This window comes from Danio aesculapii, chromosome 19 (genome assembly GCF_903798145.1).
Source record: "Danio aesculapii chromosome 19, fDanAes4.1, whole genome shotgun sequence".
Lineage (NCBI taxonomy): Eukaryota > Metazoa > Chordata > Actinopteri > Cypriniformes > Danionidae > Danio > Danio aesculapii.
In genome coordinates, this window is record NC_079453.1 from 16,900,336 (window position 1) to 16,913,558 (window position 13,223).

Here is a 13,223-nt window from a genome sequence, read left to right on the forward strand (position 1 = left end):
TTTGTGGCCACATAGGTGTTCAGGGGGACAGATAGGCTGTTCGTGGCCACATTGGTGTTCAGAGAGATGTATGGGTTGTTCCCACAATTTAGGTGTTCAGGGGGACTGATAGGCTGTTTGTGGCCACAAAAGTGTTCAGGGGGACAAATAGGCTGTTCGTGGTCACATTGGTGTTCAGGGGGACAGATAGGCTGTTCGTGGCCACATTGGTGTTCAGAGAGATGTATGGGTTGTTCCCACAATTTAGGTGTTCAGGGGGACTGATAGGCTGTTTGTGGCCACATAGGTGTTCAGGGGGACAGATAGGCTGTTCGTGGCCACATTGGTGTTCAGAGAGATGTATGGGTTGTTCCCACAATTTAGGTGTTCAGGGGACAAATAGGCTGTTCCCGGCCACTTAGGTGATCAGGGGGACGAATAGGCTGTTCGTGGGAGGTGGGAGGGGTCCCGGCAGGGTGGGCGAGCGCTCTTCTGACATATAGGCTGTAAGGGGGAGGTTTAGGCTTTCCCCGGACTCCCAGCCCTCACCTATTCGGCACTCCCACGTAGAGGATCTCTGTCAGTCCGCTGCCACTCCGTGGCGAACCCCAGATTGCAACAGAATGGGTCGAAAAAGATGACTTGTTCAACGGCGTTCCGCGCTGCCACCGGGGGAGCTAGGGGGGAGGCATCGCCTTGGAGTGGGTCGGGGGGCCCTCCCCTAGGGGGCTGCGCGGTCGTAGGGGCCGGGAAAAATCATCTAGGGGCCGGCGCGCAGCGTCCGGGAACAGCCGTCCGGAAAGCCCCTATTAAGCGCCCCGTGGGACCCAGTCCTCGGTCGGCGCCCTAAGGGGGTTAGGGTAATTAGGCAAGTTATTGTATAATGATAGTTTGTTCTGTAGACCATCAAAACAAAATATAGCTTAAAGGGGCTAATAATTTTGACCTTAAAATGTTTTTTAAGAAATTAAAAACTGCTTTTATTCTGGCCGAAATAAAACAAACAAGACTTTCACAAGAAAAATATAATCAGACATACTGTGAAAATTTCCTTGCTCTATTAAACATCATTTGGGAAATATTTAAAAAAGAAAAAATATATATAATAATTCTGACTTTAACTGTAGATGCGAGGCGTGAGCAATGTGGGGTGGGGGAGGGACGGGGCAGGGATAAAGTTGTTTTATTGGCCCTTGTCAAAAAATCTTTAAGGATAGGATTTCTTTACATGATTCTAATTAGAATTTCTATCATATTTTGGAAACAGAAAACATGCTCTCGGATAAGGCGGAGATGCAGCTCAATAAAAATATAAACTGTAGACGGTAAGATGACCCATTTGTCTTTCATATTTGCCAACTTCCAAATCCATAAGTATGACTCATTTATTCATTTTCTTTTCAGCTTAGTCCATTTATTAATCTGGGGTCGCCCCTGCGGAATGAACCGCCAACTTTTCCAGCATATGTTTTACGCAGCGGATGCCCTTCCAGCCACAACCCATCCCTGGAAAACCATAAGCTTGACTAGAAGTGTAATTAGAAGCAACACAATGTGTTTACGTTGGAGTAGCCTATAGTACACTGAAGCTAACTTGTAACATTAAGCATTTTAAATTAACTTTTTTAAACCGTGTAAAAATGTAACCGTATGATTAGACAACTGGTAACATCAGTTTGCTAATATTATAAATGGCTTGTATAGTTACAGCTTAGTGACTTTGTTTGCACAGCTAATTAATAATTTATTGTCATGTGTTGTTTTTATAAGGCTTTGGTAGACGCATCTGCCACAGTGACGCTGACCAGGAGCAGAAGGCTTTTTCTCCACTGGCTCCTCATCTGTGCTTAACTTTGGCTCACAAAGTAACCTACATTGTTCATCAGGTAGATTATTATTTCCCCTATCTTGAATTAATTATACATGGTATTATCTGTTTACAAAAATTATAAGGGCCAATAATTACTAAAATGGTTCTATATAATGCAGGCAGGTAAAACTCAAACACTTTCATTAGCCCCTTTCACACATACAGACCTTTCCGGAATATTACTGGCAATTTTCCAGAAAGGTCTGTATGTGTTAACAGGCCCTTTTTGAAAATACCGGTAAATACGTTCCAGAAAGAGAAGTTGTAACATTACTGGTAATTTGCCGGAATGCTGCGCTGTGTGAATGCAGAAGGAAAATTGCTGGAAAGAGACATGAGACCTCTACTCCAGCCAATCAGAGCATTCAGATACATTCACATCTGTGCTGTTTATGAAAATACACATTTAGCTGCTAGATGTTAGTCAGATAATCTTTCTATGTTCCTTCTTAATGCCAACTGTGTAAAAAATTATTTATAAAATGCTTATGATAAACTGCTGTTTGTTTACCTTCAAGCTCTAGATCAGCTGCTTGATGCGTATGCACTTAAAGCAGCCAGGGAGTGCCAGCACACACAGATATTATGTACATCTCGACATGCGAAAGTGTTCCTCCATATGTTTTCATCGAAGTTATCCACAATACTTATCAATCCACAGAGTTTGTAATGTAGTCAGATGTTTACTAATACAAGCACAGCCATTTAGAGCTAATTTCTGGTTAATGATGTCAGAGTTTACTGGTATTTTGGAATGGATGTGTAAATGGTGTTTTCCGGAAAAATTCCGGAACATTCTTGTCTGTGTGAAAATAATTTTTTAAATTTACCAGTAAAGTCTTTCTGGAAATTTTTTTGGATATTTACCTGTATCACTGTGTGAAAGGGGCTTGACTTGACTTGGTTTTTCATTTTAAATATTGGAAACTTGGAACCACTGACCTCCATCGTATTTGTTTTTCCTACTATTGATGACAGCGCTTAAAGGTTTTCAGCTTTCTTCTAAATATCTTCTTTTGTGATCAACAAAATAAACTTATAAAGGTTTGAAACCACTTGAGGGAGAGTAAAAAAAATCTGTTCTGTTTCACATAGAGGAAATATTCATCTTGTTAAAAGAAGAAAAAAAAAACATTTGAAAAATTTAAATTTGTTCACACATAATCAACTTATATTGGGTATAATCTATATTTGTAAGATGTTATGCAGTTCACTATAGGAATATTCTCACTAGGCATTGATGGTCTTGAACCGTGCCGAAGCGTGGTTGTCCCCCCTCCCCTCTCTCATGACGGCCTACACTCACACTGCATCTTTACCTTCCGAACCTGAGCATGCTTATGTCATCGAAGATGCGACTTTTCAGTTTAACAGGAAGAGAAGTGCTCTCACTCAGCACAGTGGAGATTTCTTTCTTTATTTAGTTTTTGTTGTTTATGATGCAGTGACACATAGTCAAATATTTTGCAGAACAGATCCACAACTTTTGATGCTCATAAATTATCATAATTAGCAGATAAAACCATCGTGAAGTTTTTATTTTATTTGAGAAAAAAAGATGAAAAATGTGTTGTACTTTCCTATTCACTGCACTTGCTGCTGAAAAACCTGGAAATGTGAAAAGGGTCCATAACAGTACATCATCAACCATACTATTATGTGATGTTAATCTATTACTTTATTAAAAACTATTGCATGGTTAAGACATGTACTTAATCAAAAACTAACCTTAGGGGTAGTTCACCCAAAACCTAAAATTTTCACCATCTACTAAGTAACAGAGAATTTAAATATAGACTGAACTGCAAAAAATCTTTACTTCAAAGAAGGGATGCTCAAAATAATCGATTAACCGTTAACCGAAAGGGTGTGTTTGTAACCGATTAATGGTATCAGTTAAACAAAAAGAAAACTATTATATTATATATTTTTAGTTTGGCTGCATAAGAGGCCGATCGAATGCGGTTTTTGCGTTAAGAGGGGCATCTTTTGAATGGTTTACTAACGACTGGCCGCAAGTGCTTTGCACGCGGCTCATTCCAGAGCAGCAGTGTTTGTGTTGTCAAGACAACTACAGAAAACTTTTAAAGAGCATGGTTTCCGCTACATTTATTCTTCCATGGCGGGGCGCCACTCCAAAATGCATCCCGTCACGGCTATATTACAGCTTCTCATTCAAATCATTCAGTCATTGTTGTTGTTTTTAATAGCGGATTATAATTGCACCAAAACGTATTAAAAGGTAAGTGAATTATCACAGCGCAAACTTTTCTGTAACCGTAGTAGTGCTGTGCGATATTTGTTTAACCCTTTGAGGTTAGGTGCTGACTGACTGACTGACAGGTGCGTGAGGCCAGCAAACACGACATGGCTTTCAGTTATGATGAACACAGATTGCATAATTATATTTTATTTATATAGATAAAGGTCTGTGGTTGTGCATATAATGACTTTATCTTGCTGGAGTTTATAGCCGTTTCACTTTACTTCAGGATGCATTAATGCCGCTCTGTAGGTCTGTTGGAGACATTCAAATATTCCTAGAAAATCTAATAAATGGTAGAGACACACTCACTACATAATCGCACTAAATCGCACTTCAACAGAGTTTATTTGAGAGTGCACAAGAAGATCTGCGCTTGAGCAGCGTATATTTGAGGGGGCGTGCACAAGCAGAGGTAAATGCAATCTCGACTTCTAATACTGTGCTTACGACATTTCTCCATTTGTCATTGAAATAACGCCATAGGTAGTTGATAGATTTGTGTAAAAGGTCTGCCGACACAGCTGGAAAAAATCCTAGAGGAAACACTAAAGATGGAGGAGAGACTAGTGCTCGCTGTTTCAAGTTATCCAGAGCTGTATGACTTTACAGATCTTGAATATCACAATATTATTATATATTACAATTGTAACAACATAGACAGCATACTCTTGCACAATCAATACCCAGCTGATTTAGTCGTTTCATGGTGACATAAAAAAAGAGCACTGCGCTTCTTTTTTTCCTTGTCAACATAAAAGGCAGTGAGGTGCGTTTTTGGAACAGAAAATCACATTTGCTGTGATCGGCCCCTTAATGTGCAACTGCAACCATAACTCGCGGGACGATAACGTGTAACCACACATGCCTACTACAGACATATTTGCCAAAGAAGCAAAATGGAAGAAGAATATTGCTGTTTGATAGAGACGAGTTGATGCCAAACCATAGACTGTAAAATAGATGGACGTAGTATCCGTGACGTCACCCATAGGTTTCTGAAGAGCGCAAATGAAGCTACAAGTAGGCGTGGCCAACCATCACCATTTTGTTCGCGCGTCATCGCACCCACGCTGGGATACCAAACAAGGGCAAAGAGGCGGAGAGTGAGCGGAGCTAGAAACAGAGTAGAGACGGTCGGAGAGGGGAATGGCGAAGGATAGACGGCGTTGCGGGTTCAGCGACAGCTGTGATGTGAATGAAGAGAGTGAAGCTGGGAATTTAGATGATGATGATGATTCAACCAACTTAGATTTGGAAGATTGGTCACAGGTTGAACATAGATCTCAGAAGCGCAAGAACAGAAGTTCAGACTCTGAGGAGGTAGCAGGAGGAGGAGATGGAAGGAGCAAAACAATGAGGATGGAGGATGAGTATAAAGTTATCATGATGTTTTCAAGCATAGGTGAGATGAATAATCCCATGAAATTGACAAAAATGCTCAAAAAAGCTGTTGGGGAAATAAATTCAGCCAGATATGTATCAAACAACCGAGTTCTTGTATTTTGTCTGAATAAAAAACAACAAGAAATGCTGATTAAAATGAAAGAGATAGGAGGAGTCGGAGTTAAATGCCACATACCAGGTGAGGGAAGGGGCATTAAAGGAGTAATAAATGGGGTTCCGCTGTCTTTATCAGATGAGGCATTAAGAAATCAGTTAATAAATGAAAAGGTAACAGATGTGAAAAGGTTGACGCAAAATAGAAGTGGGAAAAGAGAGCCAAGTAAAACAGTGATGATAATAATGAATGGGAAGCAACTACCAGATAATGTTAAAATGGGATATATATGTTATCCAGTAAGACCATTCATTAAACCTGCATTAAGATGTTTCAGTTGCCAGAGATTGGGTCATGTAGCAGCAGTTTTTAAGGGGAAGCAAAGATGTTGTAAATGTGGAGGTGAACACAATTATGGTGAATGTGGGGATATAGTAGAACCCAAATGCTGTAACTGTGGAGGTCCTCATAGTGCAGCATATTTAGGATGCAATGCACAAAAACAAGCTGTGGAGGCAATGAAATACAAAACAGAGTATAACATGTCATATGCCCAAGCTGTAAAGAAAGTTCAAGATGAACAAAGAAACACGAAGAGCTATCAAGTTATGAATGCAAATGAAAGACCGAATAAATCAATAGAAACACTCAAAACAAATCAGGATGCAGATATACTCATGGCCAACAAGGTAAATTTTATAGCATTTATTGCAGAAGTAATCAACTGTACAGCTCAAACTAACAAAAGAACAGAGAAACTAAAAATCATAATATCTGCAGCAACTCGTCATCTAGGAATAAAGGAAGTGTCAATTGAGGGAATTCAATCTCTACTAGGGCAACCTGAGAGTAATTCAAACCCTCAAGAACCCCCAGACAAGCAAAGGTTATTAAAATAAAATGACATTCAGGATAATACAATGGAATGCCAGGAGTCTAATCGCGAATTGCCAAGAATTTAAGAAAATCATACATGAAATGATAAACGGGCCTGATTTAATATGTATTCAGGAAACGTGGCTTAAATCGCGATTGGATTTTGTCATTCCAGGGTATGTATCTATTAGAAAAGACAGAGCAGAAACATCAGGTGGTGGGTGTGCAACATTTATAAAAAATGGGGTGGCTTATAGGGAAATAAGTATAGAATCACAATATGAATGTGTTAAGGTTGAAGTGTGGACAGCACTAGGGAAAGTAACAATAATCAATTATTACAATCCATGTAAACAAATATCATTAGTGGAGCTGAATAATATTTGGAGAAAAGATGAAGGTGTAGGGATATGGTGTGGGGATTTTAATGCACATAGTGTAGTGTGGGGTAGTATGAACACAGACACAAATGGAATGAAGGTGGAAGATTATATGGAAGAAAATTCACTAGTATGCTTAAACGATGGTAGGGAAACAAGATTTAATATTAGAAAACAAGAAAAATCATGTTTAGACTTAACAATAGTGTCAGCTGCAATATCTGTTAAATGCCAATGGGAGGTAGTAGAGCAGTCAACAGTAGGAAGTGACCATTTTCCAATTATAAGTACAATAGGATTAGAAATGCAAAGGATTGACAAAACAAAATAGATGGAAATTTGAGAAAGCTGATTGGGGAAAATATAATCAAATATGTGAAGAAAAAGTAAAGGATTACAGTACAGAAGATGACATTGACAAATTTACAGAGCAATTAAGTACAATTTTAATCACAAGTGCAGAAGAATGTATACCGAAAACTAATGGGAATAGTAAGAATAGTAAGAAGGTTGTGCCTTGGTGGAATAACGAATGTAAAAATTCAATAGAAAATAGAAATAAAGCATTTAGAATGTTGAAAAGAACTTTTACACCAGAAGCTGTAATAGAATATCAGAGGAAGAGAGCAAAGGCAAGAAGAACAATTAAACAAGCAAAAAAGAAATACTGGAGAGAGTATTGTGCATCTATTGGAAAGGAAACACAATTAGGGGAAGTATGGAATATGTTAAAAAAAATTATTGGAGTTTATAAAACTAGAAATATACCAGTAATAACAGGAGAAGGGAAAACGGCTATTACAGAAAAGGAGAAGGCAGAGTTACTAGTTAATACCTTTCAGAAAGCTCATAGTAAAGAAAACCTAAGTGAGAAATATAGAAAGAAAAGAAGAGAAATTCTGACTCAACATAAAGACATTTATAATAAAAGACAAAAAGGAGAGGGAGCATTAGATGATGAGTTTAAAATGTGTGAACTTAAGCGAGTTTTGAATAAGATTAAACATACAGCACCTGGACGAGATGGAATTTATTACATTATGATTAAGCAAGCAAATGAGAAAATACTTAAACTAGTTTTGGATTTGTATAATAAAATTTGGACTGAAGGTAGATTACCAAGGTCATGGAAGCATGCTATAATAATACCCATAGCTAAACCAGTGAAAGATGCTTCGATAGCAGGGAATTACAGGCCAATTGCTCTTACATCAAACCTGTGCAAACTTATGGAGAAAATGATTGTAAATAGGCGTAATTATATATTTGACACTAAAGAAATTTTAGCATCATATCAATACGAATTCAGAAAAGGACGATCAACATTAGATGCATTAGTAAAATTGGAAACAGATGTAAAAAAGCTATAGCTATAGCAGTTAAAGAGGGATTGGTAGCAATTTATTTTGATTTTGGAAAAAGCATATGATATGCTCTGGAAAGAGGGATTACTAATTAAAATGAAGAAAATTGGTATTGAAGGAAGAATGTTTAATTGGGTATTGAGTTTTTTATATGATAGAACAATTCAAGTCCAAGTGGGTAGTGAAGTTTCACAAATTATGAATATAGAAAACGGAACTCCACAGGGAAGTGTGATTAGTCCTATACTTTTTAACATTATGATTAATGATATTTTTAAAAATGTTGCTCCTGGAATTAAAGGTGCGGTCACACTTGACTTTTCCTCCCATAGACTTCCATTCATACGCACGCGAATGCGTCAGACCGGAAACGCGGGGTCATGCGTCGAGTTTCGCAGGTTGCTGCTGTGCAAAGTTCAAGCTTGGTGAACTCTGACCTGCGAAATCGCATCACTTGGCTGCGTGAGACCAATTGAGGATTAAAACACGACCTCTCTGGACAGAAATTTTAAATATTGAGCAATCGCTCGCTTTTTTAAATGTCTAATTATCTTGTTTAATCCCGCCCCTTTTCGCAGCGCCGTACGACAGAATTTCGCACACACAAAGCCTGGTGTGACCGTAGCTTAAAGCTGCGGTCACATTGGGCTTTGTGTGTGCGAAATTCTGTCGTGCGGCGCTGCGAAAAGGGGCGGGATTAAACAAGCTTATTAGACATTTAAAAAAGCAAGCGATTGCTCCATGTTTTACATTTTTGCCCAGAGAGGTCCTGTTTTGATCCTCGATTGGTCTCGTGCAGTCAAGTGATGCGATTTAGCAGGTTCGAGTTCACCAAGCTTGAACTTTGCACCACAGCAACCTGCGAAACTTAACGCATGACCCCGCGTTTCCGGTCTGACGCATTCGCGTGCGTATGAATGGAAGTCTATGGAAGGAAAAGTCAAGTGTGACCGCACCTTTATACAGCACTGTATGCAGATGATGGAATAATGTGGAAAAGAGGAAGGAATATTGCATTTAATATGGATAAAATTCAAGAAGCCATAGATATAGTTGTCACGGATTGGCCAGGCTCTTCCACCAGCATCACGCAACGATCACCTTCACCTGAGTATTAACCACGCACAGCTGCACCCAATCACTCAGACACACTATATAAGCACACACCTTCACTTCACTCATTGTCCGGTCTCGTTCCTACGAAGCGGACTCTGAGTGAACACCTCCTGGTAATCACTAACCCTCGATCTCAGAAATAGTGTACTTACCTACTCTCTGTTTCTCCTAGTCTGTCCAGTGTTCCCGGTATCCTGTCTGCCTTGTGTTTATCGTCAGTCTGTCTTCCCCTCAAGCCCTCTGGTGTGTGCATTCGGTCTCCCTCGGTGTCTGTCATCCAATCTGCCTCAAAGGATCCTCAACACAACCAAAATCCAGTCACTTATCATCAGTTCTCCTTGTGTGCTCACTGTTGTAAATAAACACCGTTATTCATCTACTCACCTTGTTTGTCCGTCTGCTTCCCTAACAATAGTAGAGAAATGGTCATTAGAATGGGGTTTCAAATTTTCAACAGCAAAAACATGTTATCAAATTTTTACAAAGAAGAAAATAACAGGGAATAAACAGCTTACATTATATGGATCATGTTTAGAGAAAGTAGACAATTTTAAGTATCTAGGATTATGGTTTGATCAAAAGTTAACCTGGAAGAATCATATAGAATATATTTTAAAGAAATGTGGAAAAAATATTAAATTTAATGAGAGCAGTGTCAGGACAAGTCTGGGGTGCTGACAAACAGTCGTTAAAAGGAATTTATGATGGACTTATGCGATCTAGTATTGACTATGGATGCCTTATATATGAATCAGCATCGTCAACATTATTAAAGAAACTAGACATTATGCAAACTAAGGCATTAAGAATTATATTAGGGGCAGTGAAAACAACACCTATAGCTGCTCTTCAAATAGAAACATCAGAAACACCACTCTATATAAGAAGACAAAAATTGGCTATGGCTTATTGGGTAAATCTACAGGGACAAAGAGAGAATCATCCTGTAAGATATGTTTTGAGTGATTGTTGGAAAATTATAAATACACAAGGGAAGGGATTTGCCTGGAAAATAAAAGAATGGGTAAATGAGAATGGTCTTGATATATTATCATTTGCATCAATAAATATAATGTCACCAATTTCATCTTGGTTATTAGATCAACCAAAATTAGATTTAAAATTACATGAAAACAAAAGAGAGATGGAAGAAGCTGTTAACATAATCACATATGTCAAGAACTACATTAATAATGCATATTACTCATATCTACAATATATACAGATGGTTCAAAGAGTTTGGAATCAGGAAGGACAGGAGTAGCACTCTATATCCCAGAACTTGAAGTGAGGAAGGCTGGAAGGATATCAGATGGAACTTCTGTATACACAGCTGTAATGGTTGCAATTTTGATGGCATTAGAGTGGACATATGAAACCAGACCTGCTAAAGCTCTAATATGTTCTGATTCAATGGCTGTCTTGATGAGTTTAAAATCAATGGAATCAAAAAGAAGTGACATCCTAACAGAAATCATGATCAAATTTAATACTCTAACACAGATGGGAGTAATAACTTATCTAATGTGGGTACCAGCGCATGTTGGAATTCAAGGCAATGAGGAGGTGGATAAAATAGCTAAAGAATCTTTACAACAAAATGAACCAATTATACACATTTCACTAAGCAGAGCAGAAGGGAAAACCTTAATCCTAGTAGCATGTAATAGGAAATGGCAGAAAGTTTGAGAGTCCAATAACACGGGTAGACATTATTATAAGATCCAAAGAACAATAAAGAAAAGCAAAATATCATATAATCTTAGTTGAAGAGAACAAGTTATTTTAACACGTTTAAGAACAGGACATACACATTTAAATAAAACATTATACACAATGGGGAAACATGAGACGGGTTTATGTAACACATGTCTAACAGAGGAGACAGTGGAACATGTTTTAAAAAGGTGCAAAGCATATAAAAATCAAAGAAGAAATCTTAAAGAGGAATTGCGTAGTTTAGGATACAAGGATTTCACAATAAAAGGGTTTATTAAAAGATGGTTTAGATTCAGGGAGACAAATAAAGGCAGTTATAAGATTCATTAAAAATAGTGGATTATACAATAGAATTTAGGAAACCAGTTTCAATCTCTTCACACTCCATCACAGTAGGTGGCGATATGCACCTCTAAAGTTGGTTCGCAACTCGCCATAAAACCAAGAAGAAGAAGAAGAAGAAGAAGAAGTGAGCGGAGCTAACACCTGCTGTCATTTTGCTTGGACCTGGCAGACAGACTTTACTTTGGGAGAAACGCTTAATACTTTATTATCTGCGACTCGTTTGTGTTCTGACCACATGTGCTTGGTTGTACACTATATCAATTAAGTGTTTAGATTTTTAAAAACACTGTTGTAACACAATGAGCCACTAAGCATTGTTTTCACGACGTTTTTCAACAGGAGGAAAATGCGAAATACGTCCAAACACTTCAATTATAGTCTGTGTTAGTAAATGCAAGACTATTGATGAAATCCAGGCATAACACTGTATGACAACGCTTCAGATGATTGTTCTAGAGCCTACAGCTAATCAATCTGTCAGATTCTGGAGGGCATTACAGCTCTAAAGAACATTATAAATGATCTTAAATAAAACAAATACATTTATAGAGATGGTATATAAGTATATAATTTCACTCACCAGGGAAAGGGAGGCCACGTGAATGGTTTGTGAGCACAATTAAGTGCACACAGCATGCCATATCATCTGATAATTGTAGGAAATAATCCCAAAAGGCAATTGACTGTGTAAAGAAACATTAACCAACACAAAAATGCGATGTATATGCCGAGTTAATCTGCTAGTTAGCCGTAATCAGCTGAGGTGACGAGACAGCAAGCAACGAATTTCTTTGATGCGTGGAGCAAGGGAGTCCCTTAAGATGTCCTTTCTTGATGCGTGAAGCTTGCGATGCAGATCGGAGGATACGCGAGATGCAAACTTTAAACGGAGTTTACTTTGCCGGAAAATAAGAAAAACGTGAACTCGGGCGAGTCCTGCGGGTACAGAAATGCAGTCTGCCCCTCAAGGGGGGCACTTCTGGAGAGCATCCTAGATCATGAGCTGTAGGTTTATGTACGCAACAGAATGATACCAGACATGACACTTTTAGAAGTACATAAACATGATTCAGCCATTCTTAGCTTGTCTAGTGTCTTGAAAAGGCCATATAGAGAGAGATATATATGAAAGAACATGTAAAGTTTACAAACACATAACATTTACTTTTGGGTTGAAATTTAGGATTTCTGAGTTCATTTCAGTGTCTGAGCCTTGTGTGTGTGTCTGCGTATGTGTGTGTGTGTCTCAGGAGGAAGGGGGAATGGAATGCCTTTGAAGTGCAGAAATTGTGAAGAGGGTTTTTTTCCTTTTGCTTATCTGTCGTGTTCTTTGAAGCCCAACAGGAGCGAGCCGAAACAGTCTGCTAAATTTTTCGTTAAAATAAATGTGTCACCCAGGGATTTTCACAGCAGCCTCCCTGGCACCGGGTGATCGTAACTGTCTTGTAGACTGAACCCAGAGAGACAAATGTGGTACGAAATTGAATTTTACCTCCGGACTGTACGTTACAGATAAGATTGACGCAGCTTCTTCTACCGCAGTAAATTCTGTTTGTACTGTTGATATTTGGCGCCAGTTTAATCAGGAAGTGACAATTTTGTTCTCTTTGACTAGTTGGATGGAAACGCTGCATTATTCACACATCTTTTATGCATTATTCCAGTTTTGCACATAAATTTAATTAACATATTTGGATGGAAACAGCTATTGCCTACATTTCAGTCACACGCAGAACAAAGTCATGTACGAGAATGTCCTTTTTTAATAAATAATTAGCTTATATTCACTGACTTCCGACAAAGACATGTA